Source organism: Scyliorhinus torazame, chromosome 4 (assembly GCF_047496885.1).
Source record: "Scyliorhinus torazame isolate Kashiwa2021f chromosome 4, sScyTor2.1, whole genome shotgun sequence".
NCBI lineage: Eukaryota > Metazoa > Chordata > Chondrichthyes > Carcharhiniformes > Scyliorhinidae > Scyliorhinus > Scyliorhinus torazame.
This window is the reverse complement of record NC_092710.1, coordinates 118,668,243-118,689,589: the sequence shown is the minus strand read 5'-3', so window position 1 is coordinate 118,689,589 and position 21,347 is coordinate 118,668,243.

The following is a 21,347-nucleotide window of genomic DNA, read 5'->3' as shown; positions in this document are numbered from 1 at the left end:
TGAAGATGAGGTAGTCTGGGGACGACACACAGACCAGTTGTTATTTACACATATCCATGTGCCTGTACTGTGAAATACCATCCATATAACCAGATCGTGTGACTGCGACTTCTGGTCAAGCCACTGAAGAAGTGATTGCCGAAGACACCCCTCGAAGGGGCTGGTTTAGCATACTGGGCTAAATAGCTGGCTTTTAAAGTAGACTAAGGCAGGCCAGCAGCACGGATTCAATTCCTGTACCAGCCTCCCCGGACAGGTGCTGGAATGTGGTGACTAGGGGCTTTTCACAGTAACTTAATTTGAAGACTACTTGTGACAACAAGCGATTTTCTTTTCATTTTCTGTTGCTGCTTGTCTTCTTTTTGCAAAAGAGACTAGCATCTTCCAGGGTAGAGACATCCACAGAAGAACCTGAGAGTACATCTAAGGTCAAGAACAACCAAATCCCTGAAGTGCGCAGGCAACCAGTGCGGAATAGACCCCCCCAGACTGTCTTTCCTATTGAATCTAGTGTCACCGTGTAATAATTTAGTGCCTGCTCTTGTATATATGTTTTAATGACTGTGTAAAAATACTACAGTTATTTGTTGTGTTAGACCTTAGAAGTAAAAGAGGAGAGATGTTATATATGTGGATTGTTATTGTCATGTGGTTACGTGGTCACTTTAAGAGTTTAGTCACATGACAGTCTATGACATTATCAGATACTTTGTGGGCAGTCTAGACTGAGCCTTTGTACAGTTCGCAACCATCTAATAAACCTCAGTTGATTATTACGTTCAATCCACGTGTTCCAGCATTTCCATTATTTTATCCTACAAATACAATACACAACGGTTCTTGAATTACGGTTGAAGATTCAGATGAAAAATTAAAAATCTTGAGTAAACTGAGCTATTTCTTTCAAGTGAGTAATGAAATCACAATCTTCACAAATGGTTGGAATGAAGAATGCATTTATTATTTCTGATTTCAGGGTTATCCCAGAAAAAGATAAAGTGCTCGCTGTATTTAACATTTGGTAATCTGGCATCAATGAACAAAGAAAAATACAGCACAGGAACAGGCCCTTCGGCCCTCCAAACCTGAACTGGTCATGATACCACCCTTGGCCAAAACCCTAAAGAACAAAGAACAATACAGCACATGGGAATCTTTCATTTTTAAAAAAATTTAGAGTACCCCATTCTTTTTTTTAACCAAATAAGGGGCAATTTAGTGTGGCCAATCCACTTACCCTGCACATCTTTGGGTTGTGGGGGTGAGACCCACGCAGAAACAGGGAGAATGTGCAAACTCAACACGGACAGTGACCCAGGGCCAGGATCGAACCGGGGTCCTGAGGGTGGTGAACCAGCCTTGCTAACCACTGAGCCACTGTGCCGCCGGAGATGAGAATCTTTCAAATACTTTTGAGTTTCAACTGAAAGAAACGGCAGGTAACATATCAAGAGTAACTGTCAACAATTATGCAGTTTGCATCTGACATACTTGCAATGTGAAGGATTCCACAATATTTGTGTCATGGTAACTGACCATGAAAGAAATGGTAGTGTTAAGGTGATTCATTTAACAGTGAAAAAAGTAATAATTAAAAGCTAGAGTTGATCCTGAAAATAACCCGGTTATTTTCATTTTTAGACTGATTTTCATCCATCCCCGTCAGTACACTTACCTTTATATTGCTTTCATTCTTGCCTGACAATAACAAATGCCATTTGTGATTTGAGCGGTTTTAATATGAGTGGGTGTATTCTGCGGATAAAATGCAGCTCCTAAGATCAAGCAGTTAATGTTCTTTCATCTTAGGTGGAAGCTGCTACTTGGTTTCATGGCTCACTGGTTTGCCAAAGTGACTGACCTGCTCCAGCTCTGCAGAACCAACAGTTGTGATTCACAAACTCATCTTTCAGCCAGTTAATTGTTTGTGCAGTCCTGAGTTCGATTAGCATATGTATCAGCTAGAAAACATAAAAAAAAGAGTGCTAAAACCTGGGGGCAGCGCTGTAGCACAGTGGTTAGCACTGTTGCTTCACAGCTCCAGGGTCCTGGGTTCAATTCCCAGCTTGGGTCACTGTTTGTGCCGAGTCTGCACGTTGTCTGCGTGGGTTTCCTCCGGGTGCTCCAGTTTCCTCCCACAAGTCCCGAAAGACATGCTATTAGGTGAAATGGACATTCTGAATTCTCCCTCAGTGTACCTGAACAGGTGCTAGAATGTGGAGACTAGGGGCTATTCGCAGTAACTTCATTGCAGTGTTAATGTAAGCCTACTTGTGACAATAATGATTGTTATTATTATGGATCCTGCATGCTAAGAAGCTTGTCAAGCGATGGCGACAGTCTTCCCCTATTGACCATTGTGGGAGGGGTTAAAACCCAAACATTTGATTGACTACATCATTTATTTATTTAGGGACAAAGGATCAAACAATTCAGAAATGTGTAATCTCTTACCCAATTACAAATGTAATAATACGATAAACAGCAAACCAGAGCAGCTAAAAAAGGAAAAATCGAATTTATAAAAATATGCCTGCATTATCATGATTCTGTTTTACAGATGCAAACTTGTCAGAAATTGATTGAAAACTGTGCTGGAGTTTTGACATTTTGTTAAATTAAACCAAAATTTAACAGATCTTAGCAGTTTAAAAAAGGCATTGTAGTCACTATTTAAAGTTTTGCAGATAAAGGTTGAAGTAGAAATGGATTGCAGAATTGTGATTGACAGCGGAAAAAGAAGTTAAGGTGAAGTGGAGCTGTCTTATTTATGTCTGCTAGCTACATAGGCTTTGTCAAAGGAAAGGTTACTTTGCTACCGGTCAGAAAGGACCATATAGCTGGAAGACTAATTTTATTCCAACCTTGCATCTTTAGCTACAGTAATCAGAAATATACAGCTTAAATCTGGTTCTGTAGGTAATATTTTAGTATATTTTAGTATTGAGATTCATTGAGATTTAGTTATTTTGGGGAGCCATTCTTGAAATTAGGTGCTCATTACCAAGATGAAAATTAATTTTGCCGGTTTTAATTGTATCCTTGTCTGCTTTAAGGGCCTGTAACAAAGCTAGTCTCTTTATTTTTCCAAACTTAGAGTACCCAATTCTTTTTTTCTAATTAAGGGGCAGTTGAGCATAGCCAATCTACCTACACATCTTTGGCTTGTGGGGGTGAGACCCACGCAGACACAGAGACAATGTGCAAACTCCACATCGACAGTGACCCAGGGCCGGGATCGAACCCAGGTCTTCAGCTCCGTGAGGCAGCAGTGCTAACCACTGTGCTAGTGTGCCGCCCTAAAGCTAGTCTCTTTAAGAGACGATTTTTAACTGGCCTCTAGTAACTCTTTGTGACTATGGTTTTGTTGGATTCATAGACATAGGAATAGATTTCCCAAAGCGTCAGGCTACTTCCCAAGTGAACCACTTTGTCTTAATTAAAGGAGAGTTCCAGATTGCTTAATAATTTCCCGATAAGGTTTAGGCACACTGGGTGCTGCTGCTCCTGCTGTGGTCTTCCATTCTCCTCATTGAATCAGAGTTGGTTTCCTGGTTTGATAATACTGATAGTGAGGAATATTTCAGGCCTTGAGGCTAGAAATTGTGATTGAATACAATTCTGCTACTGCTGATGGCCCATAACTCCTGATGGTTACTCAGTTGTAAGGTGCTAGACCTGTTCTGGGTCTATCCCATTTAGAGTGGTGGCAGTGCCACACAATACATGTGAAGATGGGTAACCCCCTAATCCAGCTGATCACGTGGAATGTGAGAGGCCTAAATGGGCCGGTTAAGAGGGCCCGAGTGTTCGCGCACCTAAAGGGACTGAAGGCAGACGTGGTCATGCTTCAGAAGACACATCTGAAGGTGGCAGATCAGGATAGGTTAAGGAAGGGATGGGTAGGACAGGTGTTCCATTCGAGGCTGGATGTGAAGAATAGAGGGGTGGCAATACTGGTGGGGAAGCGGGTGTCGTTTGAGGCCAAGAACATAGTAGCGGACAAGGGAGGCCGATCCGTGATGGTGAGTGGTAGGTTGCAGGGGACGGAGGTGGTACTGGTGAATGTATATGCCCCAAACTGGGACAATGCTGGATTCATGAAACGGATGTTGGGGAGTATTCCAGACCTGGAGGTAGGGAGCTTGATAATGGGTGGGGATTTTAATACGGTGCTGGACCCAGCATTAGATCGCTCCAGATCTAGGACGGGGAAGAGGCCGGCTGTGGCCAAGGTGCTTAGGGGGGTTTATGGACCAGAAGTGGGGCATAGATCCGTGGAGATTTGCCAGGCCTTTGGCCAGAGAATTTTCTTTTTTCTCCCACATACATAAGGCCTACTCCCAGATAGATTTTCTTTTGTTCTGGGCAGGGCACTGATCCCGAAAGTGGAGGGAACGGAGTATTCGGCCATAGCCATTTCAGACCATGCCCCGCATTGGGTGGAGCTAGAGCTAGGTGAGGAGAGGGACCAACGCCCGTTGTGGAGGTTGGATGTGGGACTGTTGGCAGGCGAGGAAGTGTGCGGGAGGGTGCGGGTTGTATCGAAAGGTATCTGGAGGCCAACGACAACTGGGAGGTGCAGGTGGGAGTAGTTGGGGAGGCGCTGAAGGCGGTGGTCAGGGGAGAGTTAATCTCCATCAGGGCTCATAGGGCGAAGAGAGAGGGCAGGGAAAGGGAGAGGTTAGTGGGGGAGATTTTAAGGGTGGACAGGAGCTATGCAGAGGCTCCTGATCAGGGACTACTCAGGGAGAGACGAAGTCTCCAGATGGAGTTCGACCTGTTGACCACAGGGAAGGCAGATGCACAGTGGAGGAAGGCACGGGAGTGATATATGAATACGGGGAGAAGGCGAGTCGGATGCTGGCACATCAGCTCCGTAAGAGGACGGCAGCGAGGGAAATAGGCGGAGTCAAAGATGGCAGGGGAACTATGATGCGGAGTGCGGGGAAAGTGAATGAGGCTTTTAAGGCCTTTTACAAGGAACTGTAAAGGTCCCAGCCCTCAGGGGAAAAGAGGGGATGCGGCGATTCTTGGACCAATTGAGGTTCCCAAGGGTGGAGGAGCAGGAGGTGGCTGGTTTGGGGGTGCCAATTGCAGTGGAGGAGCTGGTTAAAGGACTGGGGAGCATGCAGGCAGGGAAGGCCCCGGGGCCGGATGGGTTCCCGGTGGAGTTTTATAGGAAGTATGTAGACCCGTTAGCCCAGCTGCTGGTAAGGACCTTCAATGAAGCAAGGGAGGGGGGGACCCTGCCCCCGACAATGTCGGAGGCGACGATCTCTTTGATCTTGAAGCGGGATAAGGACGCACTGCAATGTGGGTCATATAGACCGATCTCGCTCCTTAACGTGGATGCTAAGTTGCTGGCAAAAATGTTGGCCACGAGGATTGAGGACTGTGTCCCAGGGATGATTCACGAGGACCAGACGGGATTCGTAAAGGGTAGGCAGCTAAATACCAATGTGCGAAGGCTCCTAAATGTGATAATGATGCCATCGGTGGAGGGAGAAGTGGAGATAGTGACAGCCATGGACGTGGAGAAGGCCTTTGATCGGGTAGAGTGGGAGTATCTCTGGGAAGTGTTGAGGAGGTTTGGGTTCGGGGGAGGGTTTATTAGTTGGGTTAAGCTCCTGTATAAAGCCCTGGTGGCGAGTGTGGTCACGAACCGGCGGAGGTCGGAGTATTTCCGGCTGTATCGAGGGACGAGGCAGGGGTGTCCCTGTCCCCTCTGTTGTTTGCATTAGCAATTGAACCTTCGGCTGTGGCGTTAAGGGAGTCGGGGAAATGGAAGGGGGTGGTTCGAGGGGGAGAGGAACATCGAGTGTCGCTGTACGCAGACGACCTGTTGCTGTATGTGACGGATCCAGTGGAGGGGATGGTTGAGGTAATGCAGATCCTACGGAAGATTGGAGACTTTTCAGGCTGTAAGCTCAATGTGGGAAAGAGCAAGCTCTTTGTGATCCATCCGGGGGACCAGGGAAGAGGGATAGAGGACCTACCGTTGAGGAGGGCGGAAAGGAGCTTTCAATACTTGGGGATTCAGGTAGCTAGGAGCTGGGGGGCACTGCACAAACTTAATTTGACGCGGCTGGTGGAACAGATGGAGGAGGATTTTAAAAGGTGGGACATGCTGCCACTCTCGCTGGCGGGTAGGGTACAGTTGGTTAAAATGGAGGTCCTCCCGAGGTTTCTTTTTGTATTCCAATGCCTCCCAATTGTGATTACTTAGGCCTTCTTTAAAAGGGTAAGCAGGAGCATTATGGGATTTGTGTGGGCGAGCAAGACCCCGAGGGTAAGGAGGGGGTTCCTGGAGCGTAGCAGAGATAGAGGAGGGTTGGCGTTGCCAAATTTGGGTGGTTACTATTGGGCAGCCAACGTGGCAATGATCCGTAAGTGGGTGATGGAGGGAGAGGAGGCAGCGTGGAAGGGGTTGGAGATGGTGTCCTGCAAAGGAACGAGCCTGGGGGTGGCGGCAACGCTAAAGGTCTGGGGGCAGTGGAGACGGCACAGGGGTGCGACGGGAGCCTCAGTATGGTCCCCGATTAGAGACAACCATCGGTTTGTCCCAGGAAGGATGGACGGGGGGTTTCAGAGCTGGCATCGGGCAGGGATTAGAAGAATGGGGGAACCTGTTCATTGACGGGAAGTTTGCGAGCTTAGGGGCGCTGGAGGAGAAGTTTGGGCACCCCCGGGAAACGCTTTCAGGTACATGCAAGTGAGGGCGTTTGTGAGGCGGCAGGTGAGGGAATTTCCGCTACTCCCGGCACAGGGGATTCAAGATAGGGTGATTTCAGGCGTATGGGCCGGAGAGGGCAAGGTGTCGGCGATATACCAGGAGATGAAAGAAGAGGGGGAGGCTTTGGTAGAGGAGCTGAAGGGTAAATGGGAGGAGGAGTTGGGGGAGGAGATTGAGGAGGGGCTATGGGCTGAGGCCCTAAGTAGGGTTAATTCCTCTTCCTCGTGTGCCAGGATTAGCCTGATACAATTTAAGGTGGTTCACAGAGCGCATATGACGAAGGCGAGGCTGAGTAGGTTCTTTGGGATGGAGGACAGATGTGGGAGGTGCTCAGGAAGTCCAGCGAACCATGTCCATATGTTTTGGTCATGCCCGGCACTGGAGGGGTTCTGGAGGGGAGTTGCGGGAACTATATCTAAGGTGGTGAAAGTCCGGGTCAAGCCAAGCTGGGGGCTAGCACTATTTGGAGTAGTGGACGAGCCGGGAGTGCAGGAGGCGAAAGAGGCCGGCATACTGGCCTTTGCGTCCCGAGTAGCCCGGCGAAGGATCTTGCTAATGCGGAAGGAGGCGAAGCCCCCCAGCGTGGAGGCCTGGATAAACGATATGGCAGGATTTATCAAGTTGGAGAGGATAAAGTTTGCCTTGAGAGGGTCTGCGCAGGGCTTCTACAGGCGGTGGCAACCGTTCCTAGACCATCTCGCGGAGCATTAGATGATGGTCGAACAGCAGCAGCAGCAACCTTGGGGGGGGGGGGGGGGGGGGGGGGGGGGGTTGTTTGTATGGTGGAAAATATTGTTGAAAAATTCTTAATAAAAACATATTTAAAAAAAAAGAAGATGGAGCATTGTCTCATAAAGGACTGCGGTCACTTCTACCAATAGAATCCCTAAAGTTCAGAAGGAGGCCTTTCGGCCCATTGAATCTGCACTAACTGTTTGAAAGAGCACCTTACCTAGACCCTATTGTCACATGTACCGAGGTGCAATGGAAAGTGTTCTGCATGCAGACAGATTGTTCCATACATGGAAAATAAACATGGGACATATGGTAATTACACAATGTAAATACATAGACGCAGACATCGGGTGAAGCATACGGAGTGTAGTACTACATAGAAGTTGGCTTTTTACAACAATCCAATGGCTTCACAGTCACCAATACTCATACTAGCTTTTATTTCCACATTTAATTTACTGAATTACAATTCAAAAACTGCCATATTGCTGTTTCATCTCACATCCGCAGATTATTAGTGTAAGACTGTAGATTACCAGCCCAGTAATAAAACTACTACAGGATGGAGTTTGCACATTCTCCCCATGTTTGCCTGGGTTTTGCCCCCACAACCCAAACATGTGCAGGATAGGCGGATTGGCCATGCTAAATTGCCCCTTAATTGGAAAAAAATAATTTATTTAAAAAAAACTACTACAGGTATACCCACTGGAGGGCGAGGATGCATAATAGTTCTGCTACACAGGAATCCGATATAGACCTCAAGGGCCTAGGTTACTGAGAAAAGGTCATGGGGGTATTGTCATAAGATGCTCCATCACGATGTTCATGGATTTGACCACTTGGTCTGCGCTAGACAGAAAGGTCTTCAAATTCTGAAAAAGCCTTGAGACATCCTGGACGTTGATTCTTCCGTATGTGATGCATGCTCCCTTTCTGGCTGCCCAATGTGCCAAGCATCTAGTGTATACCCATGAACCCTCTGCAGCAGCCCAGACTTTTCAGTTCTGTATTGGAGTCCGAGCCTTGCATCCTTGCCCTTGGGATGCTGATACCAACGGATCTTATTTCCTCTGCTCTAGCTCCTGTGAATCTGTGAGCCACTACCTGCAAATCACGCATCAAATCTACCCTCTAAAGCCTGTATGGTATTTGTATCTGAGCTGGTGTCTGTGACAGTCAATTGAAGGAGTGGTGGATCTTCAAGGATACAGGGCTCCTCCTCCTCCACGAGCTGAGTAAAATCTGCATTCTCAGTTTCTTAAATGAAAAATATGACAAGTTTGGCCTGGGGTGTGGGAGAGAGACAAGTGAGTAGTGAAAGCAGCTGATCATGCAGAGGGAATGAAGTGAGGGTGAAATCAGAAGGGACAAAGAGGTATAAGATATAAAGAAACTCTGCCCAACATCTGCTCCAGCATCACCAGCGTCCACTGCCTCCTTTCTGCCCCCTACTATTATGCCCCAGTTTAGCATAACCTCTCTACCTTTCGATTCTACTGCACAGAAATAAAACCTGTGTTTGGTATGTTTATTATGACCTTGATAACCTGTGGCACAACTTTTAGTGATTGATGTACTTCAAGATTTCTTTGCACCTCTACACACCTAGACTTGTATCATCCAAGAAATAAGTGGCCTCCTTAGTCTTCCTACCAAAATGCACTACTTCACATTGATCTGCGCTGAACTTTGCCAATGTTGTGCCCATTCTCGGCTAGTTTATTAATTTCCTCCTCTAATTTGTTGCAGTCCTCCTTAGTATTAGCTATTCCCCCACCCATCACGCACCCGACCCCAAATTTAGTGTTATCTGCAAATATACTGTGTTTTTGATTCCAAAGCCCAAACCTTCTATTTTGTTTTTTTTTAAATTTAGAGTACTCAATTCTTTTTTTCCCAATTATGGGGCAATTTAGCATGGCCAATCCACCTACATTGCACATCTTTTTGGGTTGTGGGGGTGAAACCCATGCAGACACGGGGAAAATGTGCAAATTTTACACGGACAGTGACCCTGGGACAAGATTGAACCTGGGTCCTCGGCACCACGAGGCAGCAGTGCTATCCATGCTGCCCATACAGTCCAAATCTTTAATGGAAATCATGAACAACAGTGGTCCTTGTGGAACACCACTTTCCACCCTCCGACACTCTACCCTTTATTCCCAGGCTCTACTTTCAGTTAAGCAAGCCATTCTGCCATTTGTGCCCAGACTCTGGGCGGGATTCTCCACCGGCGGGGTTCTCTGTTTTGCCAGTGCCCAGGGGTTTCCCGATGGCATGGGGCTGCCCCACAATGGGAAATCCCATTGACCGAGGTAACGGAGAATCCAGCCAGCGGGTCGGGGCAGAAATGTGGGGCAGTGGGGCGGAGAATCCAGCCCTCTATATTTTCTGCCCGTATTCCTTTGGGGGCACCTTATTGAAGGCTTTTTGAAAATCCAGATGATTTACATCTACTACATTACCATTGCTCTCTCTGCTACCTCCTCAAAAAAAATGCACAATGGTCGAGCAAGATTTTCCCTTTTGTAATCCTCACTGACTATTCATTATTATATTTCTCATTTCTCGATGTTCTTCTATTCTCGCTGGTAAGGATTCCATTAATTTTCATACAGCCAGTGTTAAATTGACTGGTCTATAATGCCCTTGACATGTTCTGTCCCCCTTCTTAAATATAGGAATTTCATTAGCTTTCTACCATGTCCTCTGGCGCTACACCTCTTTCTAACAAACTATTAAATATGTATAGTAATGCCTCTGCTATCTGCTTAAAATCTGTGGATGCAATCCATCTGTGAGGGGCTTTATCCTTATTGAGCTTGTTTAGCTTATTTGATATATTTGCTCTTTTTAAAAAAATGCATTTATCTGATTATTAATTTTATCGTTCAATATCATGTCTACCTGTTCTATGCCTTGGTAAGTACCAAAGTAAAATAATTAATATTTCTGCTGCCTCTCAGGTATTATCCTGCTTATCCTTAATGATTCAATTCCCATTACAGCCTTCCTTTTTTTTATTGATATGCCTATGATTCCTCTAATTCTGGCTTCTTGAACAATTTTAATCGCTCCACTTGTGGTGGCTAAGCCTTCAGCTGCCAGGTCCTGGCATCTGGAATTTCCTCTCTTTCCTCCTTTAAGATGCTCCTTAAAACCCACCTCTTTGACCAAACCTTTGATCATCTGCCCGAATATCTTATGTAGCTCAACATCAAATTGTATTCGATAATATTTCTGTGAAGCACCTTGGGATGTTTTACTATGTTAAGGGTGCCATATAAGTTTGTGATAGTGGGTCGGGTATTGCTTCCAACTTGCAAACGTTGCAGTTTGGGCATGAGGAGGATATCTTAGAGATGTGGCGAGAAGCTTATTTTCCTGGACCAGTTTGCTCCTGGGGAGGGAACAGTGTTTTACCTTCCAGGGCAGCAATGGTTTCAATTCTTCTCTCCTTGTCCCATCTAAATTTTGGCATGATCTCCAATTCCATCTTTGTCGAATGCTGCATCCTACAGCCTCCCTCTGTGTAACAAAAAGCTTTTCCTGCTCTCCATCTTAGATCTCATTGCAATGTAATGGACATGATTCAGCGGACCAAATTAAAAATCCAGTTTTGGGCGTGTTTGGCAGAGAGTTTTGCGACGGCCTTTATTCAAAGGCACTTACTGCCAGAAATGAGCCCCGACGAGATTCTCGACATTACTGGCTCTCTCACCATCTGATTCGCGCCACTCAAGCCTCAGCTGCTCACTGCTAACAAGGGGGAGCTGCTTTTAAACACTCCCTCACAGCTCACTCCCAGTCAGCACACACGCATGGCAGCGGGCAGACCTGCTCCTTGCTTTGGCGATGGAGATCTCACAAGGCTTCTCGATACTGTGTGCAGAGTTCTTTGTGTTGCTAATACTCAGGATGGATTCATAGTGTACACAAAGACCACAAAAAGCTAAGTCAAATAAACAAAGCTAAAATTTATTACATTACTTATTATATAGTTCGATCACTATTCCTAAAAGAAGCAATATTATAACTAGACTACAATCTATACTAACACCTGTCTCATGCATACTATCTTAAATTGTTCTCCACTCTGCTCCTATTCTCTCTAGCCTTCTCTCGCCTTCTCTATACTCTCCCAGAAGTCATTAACCTTTAATGTGCTGGACATTATATATAATGTCACATTGTGGATGAGAGGCGGGTCACCCCTGTTACACAGAAGGGGTCGGAGGACCAGCAGCAAGGTCAGCAATACCGCCTGGGAGGACCATCCTCCAATGTTGGAAGAAGACCAGTGACCTCTCTCCTGGCATCCGTTCCGCCTGCCATCCCTCAAATTCCCCAGAAAACCCTCCTCTCCACCCCCCCACCAATTGACTTGCTGGGTGTTGGGGGAGTTTGATTGGGAGGAAGGGGAATGGGGGGGGCGAAAGACTTGGAAATGGGAAGAGGCTGGGAGATTGGGGGAGGGAGAGGAATGGGGGAAGGAGGGGGGACTGAAGGAGGGGGATTGAGGGGGAGGGAATGGGGGGAGGGAGGAAAATGAGGGGATGGAGGAGCGACGGAAATGAGGTGAGAGATATAGGATGGGGATTGGGCTGATAGACAAAGACTCGTCCTAGGAGAATCTGGAGACAATGAGGGCCTCGCTGTGCCTCCTGGTATGTTGGACCCTTGCCGCCTCCTATACTCCATCCTCCGGCTCTTCCTCAGGCAAAGACTTCTCCTGTCCCTCCTCCTTCAGCATGTCACCCTGCTGCTGTGCCAGATTGTGGATGGCACAGCAGACCACCACAAAGCAGGAGACCCTCTGGGGGTGTACTGCAGGGCACCCCCAGAGCAGTCAAGCCATTGGAACCACATTTTCAGCAGACTGGTGCACCGCTCAGGGGTGGCAATGCGGACCTCATTATATTGGGGCTCGGTCTCGGTCTCAGGCTTCCGCACCAGCGTTATCAGCCACGACCTCAGCCAGTGTCCCTTGTCCTCCATCAGCCAAAGCGTCATCCTGGTGTGGTCCTCGAAGACACCAGGGATCTCCAAGTGCACCAGGATAAATCTGTCATGCATGCACTCAGGGTAGAGGGAACATATGTGCATGATTCGGAGGTGTTGGTCACACAAGATCTGAACATTCAGGGAGTGGAACCCCTTCCTGTTAGAGGGTACTCCCCAATGCCGTGGTATTTGCGGGGCGACACAATGCATGCCATCAATCGCCTCCTGAACCTGGGGCATTCTGGGGATCCTCACCGCCAGCATTTTATCTACCTCCCCCTTCTAACCACCTGCCCCTCCTGCTGTCTGCCCAACAGCCCTTCCCCCCCCAACCTATCCAAACATCAGCAAACCATCCCTCTCAGCTCAAATAGGCACCCGCCCCCCAGCACAAAAAAACAATCAACCTAAACCCATTACATCACCCAATAAACAAAACAGAAATCACTCCCACCCCAAACATCTAGCCGTAGCCCCCACCCCCACTTTGTTTCCGTTAACGAGCATAACCGCTCGTCAAGCGGCCCCCGTGCAGCAAGTCAGAAAGAGAAAGGCACCCACTTATCCCAGTCTCTCAACCAAACCAAAACAAAAATATATTAGGCAAATAAATAGAGTCCGCATCCTTCATTGACCCAACTACTCCACACTATCATGTGCACGAAGAACACGGAACCCCAAATAGCTAAAACACAAACAGTGACAGGAACATGACTGCAAAATTTGAAAAACAAAAAACAAAATCTCATAACCACAATAAACTCTCTCCAAGTCGGCTCCTCCTCCCAAGGTCATTCGCCTCCACCGGCGCATTAAAGTAAATGTGATGCACAGTCGAGCTGGGTACACCATCCAGAATCCCACCTCGTTTTTGCAAAGCGCCGCCTTCGCCTTGTTGAACCCAGCTCGTCAGTGGCAAACTCGAATACAGTGCCTTCCCAATAACTTTCCTTCATGGCCTTCGCCCATTTAAAGATCTGCTCTTCATCGAGAAATTTTGGTTTCTGTCGTAGTGACCGGTCCACTTCGGGAGGGTTAGCAAAGGACTCCCCTTCCCCACCAGCTTCCCCAGCATAGTCACCACAAATTCTGCAGCATGCGTGCCTTTCAATGTCCTCCCGACAATCCAGATTTTGGCGCCTGAACCTGTTCTCCTGGTCTTCAACTTTGCTTCTTGAACCATTTTGAGTCTCTGCCATCAACAAAACCTCAACCTCCAAAGAGGCAATCCGGTCATTATGATCCAAGACTGCCTCTTCCATCTCACGGATCTACGTGCCATGTGCTTCCATCCGCTGCTCTACCCTCTCCAAGGTTAACCAAAGGGGGGGGGGGGGAGCACTGCTTCCTCGATTGCCCTAGAAAGATCTTCCGTTATCAACTGCCTTTGCTCATGGAACTCTCCCACAAGGAATTGCTTCAATTTCTCTGTTGGGTCCAGGGAAGACACGATGACCTGGAGGGCTCCACCATGTTTATTTTCCCCTCATCACGAGGTACTGCCGACTCAGGTGTGACTTTTTTTTACCGAGTCTTCTACCTGGTTTTTATACCCTGCAGGCATCCCACATCGGAGGTGAGATTGGTTCAGTACAAATTTGCTTCCCTTTTTAAAAAAAAATTACATCTGTAAATCAGGTGACGAGGGCCAAAAATGAGAATATTCCGATTTGACATTCTTTGCTCCAAAGTGGTTGACCTTGCCCTGAATTCCATCTGCCACCGTTTTACCCATTCATCTGATTTCTGTCATTATGTAACTTCCTGATCCATCTACACAACGTATTGTGCCTCCTTACTTTGTCATCCGTAAATTTGAATACACATACAAGTCTGTATTCCTTGATGCATATGGTGAAAGGGTGAGGCCCCAGTGTAGACCCCTGTGGAACATCCCATTAATCGTAGAATTAACCCTTCATTTCTACTTTCATCCACCTCGCAAACCATGTTAAAAATTTACCTTCAGTGGTGTACTTTTAATTTGGCTACTCATCTCTTGTGCAGAATCTTTTCAAAAGGTCTTGATATTCCATACATGCAACATCCAAAGACAGCATCTATAGACATTTTTCTATCCATCATGTTAATGGCCTCCTTAAAATATTTCGCTCGATTAGTCAGGGATCATGATCTCTCTGAACAGCTCATACTTGTCCAGTTACTCTGTCCTAAATATAGATTCCAGTAAGTTCCTCAGATCCGGCATTACAGTATCTGTAGTTTTTTTGATTCTTCCTCCTTCTCAAATAACGCAGCAACATTTCCCACCCAAAGGCACATACTAGAAATCAGGAGGGGAAATTACATATGATTTAGTCAGTATTCCAAAGGTGGAAGCCATCAGTTTCTGGAGATTTATCAATCTTAAGTGCCATTCTGCATTATAATTTTTAACTGGTGTGTATACTATAAAAATAATATACATATATATTCTAGATATAAATAAGAGAATTTAAAATGTATATATTTTTATTCTCCTCCTTTTACATTTTCTCCCAAATTTGCACCCACCAACAATAAACAATAAGCAGTAACAAATATAATGTCAATCCCCATATCAACAACAACAATCCCATTCTCCCACCAAACCCCAAACAACTGCCCGCATGTTAACATAAACAAATAACAAAAAGGAATCAGGAATCACCCATAGTTACCATTAACACATACAGTCCCCCATCCCCCAACTCTCCCAACACCCCCCCCCCCCCCCCCTCTGCCCACTAATATTCGATGCTATCCAATTCTTGAAAGTGCATAATGAATAACGCCCGTGAATTTTAAAACCCCTCCATCATTCCCCTCAGTTCAAACTTAACCTTCTCAAGAATCAAGAATTCGAACAGGTCCCCCCGCCACGCCAGGGCACAGAGTGGAGAGGTTGATCTCCATCCCATCAGGATCCGCCTTCGGGCGATCAACGAGGCGACGGCTACAACATCTGCCTCTGCACCAGTTTCCAACTGACACCCCGAATATGGCTTCCCGAGGGCCCGGTTTCACGTGCACCACTTTAGAGATTACCTTAAAAACCTCCTTCCAGTAATCCTCCAGCTTTGGACAGGACCAAAACATATAGAACATATAACATAGAACGATACAGCGCAGTACAGGCCCTTCGGCCCACGATGTTGCACCGACATGGGAAGTCAAGAAACAAAAGCCATCTAACCTACACTATGCCATTATCATCCATATGCTTATCCAATAAACTTTTAAATGCCCTCAATGTTGGCGAGTTCACTACTGTTGCAGGTAGGGCATTCCACGGCCTCACCACTCTTTGCGTAAAGAACCTACCTCTGACCTCTGTCCTATATCTATTACCCCTCAGTTTAAGGCTATGTCCCCTCGTGCTAGCCATTTTCATCCACGGGAGAAGGCTCTCACTGTCCACCCTATCTAACCCCCTGATCATTTTGTATGCCTCTATTAAGTCTCCTCTTAACCTTCTTCTCTCTAACGAAAACAACCTCAAGTCCATCAGCCTTTCCTCATAAGATTTTCCCTCCATACCAGGCAACATCCTGGTAAATCTCCTCTGCACCCGCTCCAAAGCTTCCACGTCCTTCCTATAATGCGGTGACCAGAACTGTACGCAATACTCCAAATGCGGCCGTACCAGAGTTTTGTACAGCTGCAACATGACCTCCTGACTCCGGAACTCAATCCCTCTACCAATAAAGGCCAACACTCCATAGGCCTTCTTCACAACCCTATCAACCTGGGTGGCAACTTTCAGAGATCTATGTACATGGACACCTAGATCCCTCTGCTCATCCACACTTCCAAGAACCGCATTCCTGTTATTCCTTCCAAAGTGAATCACCTCACACTTCTCTACATTAAACTCCATTTGCCACCTCTCAGCCCAGCTCTGCAGCTTATCTAGGTCCCTCTGTAACCTGCTACATCCTTCTGCACTGTCGACAACACCACCGACTTTAGTATCGTCTGCAAATTTACTCACCCACCCTTCTGCGCCTTCCTCTAGGTCATTGATAAAAATGACAAACAGCAACGGCCCCAGAACAGATCCTTGTGGTACTCCACTTGTGACTGTACTCCATTCTGAACATTTCCCATCAACCACCACCCTCTGTCTTCTTTCAGCTAGCCAATTTCTGATCCACATCTCTAAATCACCCTCAATCCCCACCCTCCGTATTTTCTGCAATAGCCTACCGTGGGGAACCTTATCAAACGCTTTACTGAAATCCATATACACCACATCAACTGCTCTACTCTCATCTACCTGTTCAGTCACCTTCTCAAAGAACTCAATAAGGTTTGTGAGGCATGACCTACCCTTCACAAAGCCATGCTGACTATCCCTAATCATATTATTCCTATCTAGATGATTATAAATCTTGTCTCTTATAATCCCCTCCAAGACTTTACCCACAACAGACGTGAGGCTCACCGGTCTATAGTTGCCGGGGTTGTCTCTACTCCCCTTCTTGAACAAAGGGACCACATTTGCTATCCTCCAGTCCGCTGGCACTATTCCTGTATGAACGTGGTTTGTGCCTCCCCCCCGCAACATTCACACACATCTCTCCTGAAGTGTTGGGTACTCTGACACACAGACGAACCAACACGGTTGCGTATGGTACAACGCAGTTTTATTTCATTGAACTATAAACATAGTAAACTCTGGTATTCAGCACATGGTGAACCTCTGAGTGGCTGGCAATGAGGTCTGTGCCCTGAGCTCTCTCCTGCTCGAGTGCTCAGTGTTCCCTGCTTTGTACTGTGTATGCTCTTGTCCGTGATTGGCTGTCGTGTTTTGTGCGTTGATTGGCCCATTGATCTGGCCATCATTATGTGTGTATGTATGTGCTGTGATGTTCATCTGAATATCATGACATCCCTCCTTTTTTACAGGATTATGTGCCTACGTGTTTATAAATAGATTTGTGTACTGAGTGTAGCTAAATGTGTGTGTGTGTAATATGTACATGGGGCTTAACTATATATAAGGGGCGATGTCGGGTGTGACGTAACAACGAGGTTGTACCATAAACAAAGAACGGGGAAATGTTGAACGATAAAACAAATTCCTGTAACGATAAGAACATAAACATATTAACAAAGTGGTTGCATGAGTTCAATGTATAAACAGTCTCATAAGTCAAGTCTCTCAGGTGGGCGACGGATTCGGGTTGACCACCTCAAGGGTGGGTCTGGAACCACCGGCTGAGGAACGGGCCTGGCCACGGGCGACGACGGAAGGGGCATGGTGGCAGGAAGCTCCACGAAGTTGAAATCAGGAACAACAGGAGGGCACGGTGTCGGTGTAAGGTCTCGTAACGAGCGTGGAAGCAGGCGAAGAGCCCGGCGATTGCGCCTACGAACGGATCCATCAGGCATGCGAACCAGGAACGAGCGGGGAGCCATGCGTCGGAGAACTTCGGCAGGTGCTGACCAGCCACCTTCTGGTAGGTGGATGCGGACTTCGTCTCCAGGGGCCAGGGCGGGAAGATCAGTTGCCCGTGTGTCATATGCCCTCTTCTGGCGACCGCGCTGCAGTTGCATCCTGTGCAGTTCCGGAGCATGGTCGATTGTGGGCGCCAGAATGGAAGGCACAGTAGTCCTGAGGGCACGACCCATCAACAGCTGGGCTGGTGAGATACCAGTGGCTACTGGGGCCGAGCGATAGGCCAGCAGGACGCGACAGAAATCCGATCCGGCAGCAGCAGCCTTACAGAGGAGCCGCTTGACAATGTGAACGCCCTTCTCCGCCTTTCCGTTGGACTGGGGGTGCAGAGGGCTAGACGTCACGTGTGTGAAGCCATACGAGGCAGCAAACGATGACCATTCCTGGCTGGCGAAACAGGGCCCATTGTCCGACATGACCGTCATCGGAATGCTGTGGCGAGCGAAGGTATCTTTGCAAGCCCTTATGACATCGGACGACGTCAAATCGTGCAGGCGTATGACCTCTGGGTAGTTGGAGAAGTAGTCAACGACGATGACATAGTCCCTGCCGACCGCGTGAAAGAAGTCCACACCCACCTTCGCCCATGGGGACGTCACCAGCTCATGGGGCAGAAGCGTTTCAGGAGGTTACGCCGGCTGAAACCTTTGGCAGGTGGGGCGGTTGAGCACCATATTGGCAATATCGTCACTGATGCCCGGCCAGTACACCGCCTCTCGGGCCCTCCGTCTGCACTTCTCGACCCCCAGATGGCCTTCGTGTAGTTGGTCGAGGACCAGCTTGTGCATGCTGTGCGGAATCACAATCCGGTCCAGCTTCAAAAGGACACCATCAATGACGGCCAAGTCGTCTCGGACATTGTAGAACTGCGGGAACTGCCCTTTGAGCCACCCTCCTGTCATGTGGCGCATCACACGTTGTAGAAGGGGGTCGGCCGCAGTCTCTCTGCGAATACGGGCCAGACTGGAGTCGTCAGCTGGCAGATTTGCCGATGTGAAGGCCACCTGCGTCTCAACCCGCCATACGAACCCCTCCGAATCTGGCGGCGTGCTCACTGCTCTCGATAGGGCGTCCGCAATGATAAGGTCCTTCCCTGGGGTGTAGACCAGTTGGAAGTCATACCTCCTGTGTTTAAGTAGGATGCCCTGGAGGCGAGGGGTCATCTCGTTCAGGTCCTTGTTTATGATGCTGACCAGGGGGCGGTGGTCAGTTTCAACAGTGAACCGGGGAAGACCATACACATAATCATGGAACTTGTCTAAATCGGTTAGCAAGCCCAGGCACTCCTTTTCCATCTGGGCATAGCGCTGCTCTGTGGGGGTTATGGCCTGCGAGGCATAGGCGACCGGGACCCATGACGCAGTGTCATCCCATTGCAGGAACACTGCCCCAATGCCGGACTGGCTGGCATCAGTCGAGATTTTAGTGGCACGAGACGTGTCAAAAAACGCCAGTACTGGTGCAGTGGTGAGCTTGAGTTTGAGCTCCTCCCATTCCTGCTGGTGTGTGTGCTGCCACTGGAACTCCGTGGACTTTTTGACGAGGTGACACAGAGCTGTCGTGTGGGAGGCAAGGTTGGGAATGAACTTCCCCAGGAAGTTGACCATGCCTAGGAAGCGTAGTACTGCTTTCTTGTCTGCCGGCTGCGGCATGGCTGTGATGGCGCTCACCTTGTCTGTATCCGGACGGACCCCTGACCGGGAAATGTGGTCCCCCAGGAACTTCAGCTCGGTTTGGCCAAAAGAACACTTGGCTCGGTTGAGGCGCAGGCCGTTTTCACGTATGCGTGCAAAGACGCGTTGGAGATGATAGATGTGCTCCTGTGGTGTGGTGGACCAGGTGATGACGTTGTCCACGTAGGCGCGCACCCCTTCGATGCCTTCCATCATCTGCTCCATGAAACTATCATAGATCATCATAGTATTTACAGTGCAGAAGGAGGCCATCAGCCCATCGAGTCTGCACCGGCTCTTGGAAAGAGCACCCTACCCAAGGTCAACACCGCCACCCTATCCCCACAACCCAGTAACCCCACACAACACTAAGGGCAATTTTGGACACTAAGGGCAATTTATCATGGCCAATCCATCTAACCCGCACATCTTTGGACTGTGGGAGGAAACCGGAGCACCCGGAGGAAACCCACGCACACACGGGGAGGATGTGCAGACTCCGCACAGACAGTGACCCAAGCCAGAATCGAACCTGGGACCCTGGAGCTGTGAAGCAATTGTGCTATCCACAATGCTACCGTGCTGCCCAAAGATCTATGAAAGATCTTGGATGCCGAGATGATGCCAAATGGCATTCGGTTGTAGCAGAGCCTGCCGAAAGGGATGTTGAAAGTGCACAGCTTTCGGCTGGACGGATCCAGTTGGATCTGCCAAAAGCCCTTAGAGGCATCCAGTTTTGTAAATATTTTCGCCTGGGCCATTTCACTCGTGATCTCTTCCCGTTTGGGTATGGGATAATGTTCCCTCATAATATTGTTTTGAGGTCTTTTGGGTCAATACAGATCTGGAGTTCGCCGGAGGGCTTCTTGACACACACCATGGAGCTGACCCACGGCGTGGGCTCCGTAACCCTGGAGAGGACCCCTTGGTCCTGGAGATCCTGCAGCTGCTGCTTGAGGTGGTCTTTGAGTGGCGCTGGGACCCTGCGAGGTGCGTGAATGACCGGGATGGCGTCTGGTTTGAGGCGAATTTGGTAGGTGTATGGCAGTGTTCCCATGCCCTCGAATGCCTCCTGGTTGTGGATGAGGAGCGATTGGAGCTGTGCATTAAACTCTGCATCCGGGAAGTCAGACGTTCCGTCTGGAGAGAGAGTGAACTCGTTGCACGAGGTGGAGAGCCTTGCATGCCTGTGCGCCCAGCAGGGAGTCCTTCGATGAGCCGACTATCTCGAATAAGAGTGTGGCCGTGTGTGTGTTGTGTGTCACCTGGAGCAGGCAGGACCCCATAGCCGGGATAACGTTCCCGTTGTAGTCGACCATCCTGCACCGGGACGGCCGAATTGGTGGCCTGACCTTCATGGCGTAGAAGGCTGACCATGCTATAAGGTTGGCGGAGGCGCCAGTGTCCAGGCGGAAAGTTATCGGCGATCGGTTGACCGTCAGGGTGGCACACCATTCATCACCTGGATTGATCGTGTTAACTCGGTTCCCATCAATGACCACAACATGGAAGGCGTCTCGGTCATCTGTGTCACCGGTCTGGATGTCGTCTGGGCAAGGTTCGTAATGGGGAGGCTGAATGGTCCGCACGTCCCTGCGAGGTTGTCGGAGTTGTGGCAGATTGACAGGTTGAGCTGTCGACAGTAAGCAGCGTAGTGGCCCACCTTGCCACAGCGTAGGCATTGGCGGGTTCTTGCAGGACATTGCCGCTTTAAATGTGCAGCTCCACAGTTGCCGCACATCGTGACGTT